The sequence below is a fragment of the Mandrillus leucophaeus genome, unplaced genomic scaffold (genome assembly GCF_000951045.1).
Source record: "Mandrillus leucophaeus isolate KB7577 unplaced genomic scaffold, Mleu.le_1.0 Scaffold507, whole genome shotgun sequence".
Lineage (NCBI taxonomy): Eukaryota > Metazoa > Chordata > Mammalia > Primates > Cercopithecidae > Mandrillus > Mandrillus leucophaeus.
Window position 1 is genome coordinate 1,093,615 of NW_012105442.1, and position 2,211 is coordinate 1,095,825.

Here is a 2,211-nt window from a genome sequence, read left to right on the forward strand (position 1 = left end):
TGTGCATGTGTCTTTATAGCAGCATGATTTATAATCCTTTGGGTATATACCCAGTAATGGGATGGCTGTGTCAAATGGTATTTCTAGTTCTAGATCCTTGAGGAACTCCAACTTTCATTAAATCCTCATTTCCTTATAGTCTGTTACCCATACCTTTGTATACCTGTACCTGCCATGCTTAAACCTTTCATGTCCCAACCCTGCAGAGATTAATGGACCTTTCACTTTTTGCCAGAGTTTGGGAATAGAGTTTGCCTAGCCTGGCATGGGAGGCAGTGAGAGTGTCCAGGGGAGCTCACTGCTCCTTACACAGACTTTCTGCACTCCCTTTTCTTTTCTCAGTCCCGCACAACTCCAGCATTCAATGGTAGGCTCCTCCCCCTACCTCAGGGAATCTTTTTGGTCTGAGGTGAAGGGTAACTCTTCCTTATTTATCCTATAACCACCCAAATCTCTTATCTGTTCATTCCCTTCCTTCAAAGCCTCGGCCTTTGAAATTCAAAAGCTAAGGAGTTACACCTCTTTTCTCTGCCTTCTGCCCTCGTACTCCTTACATAACGATCTGCTTGACTGATTGGGGCCGAAAGTCAAATGGTAAGAGAATACTTGGAAAAAAATATCAGTTAAGACTTCAAAAAATATTGTCCTATTGCACTATTATTATACAGTACTGTCTTAGTTCAGACTGCTATCACAATCATATCATAGACTGGGTGTTAAACAACATAAATATATTTCTTACAGTTCTAGAGGCTGGGAAGTTTAGGATTAAGGTGTGGACAGATTCAGTTCCTGGCCTATTGTGTGGACAGCTGCCTTTTTGCTGTGTCCTCACCTGGCAGAAAGAGAACTAAATCTTGGATCTCTTCTTATTAGGTCACTAATTCCATTCATGTGGGCTCCACCTTCATAATTTAATTATCTTCCAAAGGCCTTATTTCCAAATACCACTACATTGGAGATTAGAGCTTCAAGATATGAATTTGGGAGGTGGACACCAACATTCAGTCTGTAGCAAGTATCCACTAGGTGAGGTCACTGTTAGGTACCTCAACTACATTTTCTATTAGTCTTCTCAACAACCCATTCTATAGATGAGAACTGATGTTTGGAAAAGGTAAATAATTTGCCCAAAGTCACACAGTCAGTATGTCACAGAGCAGGCATTTGGTATCTGATTAAACACCAAGCTGATGTCCTTTCCACAGTAGCAAGTGGCCTCCTGTGAGTTCATAATAAAGCTTTGAAAGTAGCAACCAGAATCTAGGATTTCTTCTTGTTTGACTAGATAACAAAAGGAATTTTGATTATGATTCTTCAAGAGTACTTACTTATTATGTCTCCTTTCATTGGTTGTTAAATTTTACCATACATCGTCTAGTTTTCTAGGTTATTTAGAGACTGGCGCATGCATTTCAGCAAATCAAACTTATTTGGGAAAGCACATATTTGTGTTATTCAGCAGTATCTGTATTTACTATCCAAACATCTGGCAATTAACTTTCAGTGCTGACACAATTTCCAACAAATTACAGAGCATTTACAATAGTGTACTATATGACACAGAATTCCTGGTTTTAGTGAGATTCTCCTAAATACCTGGTAACTGAATCAAACCTTTCAAAAGCCACCATTGGTGGAGGTGGGTTCTGTGCCTCAAAGATCCCTTAGGGACCTTAGGATTTAGCACAAAGCCAGTCAGTTCCTAGCCATGTTCATTTCTTCTTTAGATGCTCAGAATCAGGAAGAGAGACAGAAGGGAGAAGGACTAATCCATTAATTACATTTAAAAGGAAGCCACAGAAGCCAACACAGATACAAGTGTTGTTGGCTGTCTGAGGTCTCCCCTGGCTTAGTGAGACTGCGTTATTTTCAGCTCTGCTGCAAGAACTACTGCCTTCTCCAGCCCTGCCAGCACCTCTCCCCATTTGAGTCTTTACCAAGAAGTCTATCTGATCTACTAAGAAGTGATAGTTTGGAATAGGTATAAGCTAGAGGTGAATCCATTAGCTAGAGTGATTATCCAGACTCAAGGAAAACTGTAAGTAGGAAAGTTTGCTATGAGGCTCTCTTAGCTTTCCTTTCAGGATTCATCTTGCCATCTCTCTTTCGTTTACCACTTTTGGGTGGCTGCCTAATGTTGAAGTCCCGTAGGAATTCTTTCCACCACATCTTCCTCTCACTAAGTTCAGATGAACAGTCATATGTAAT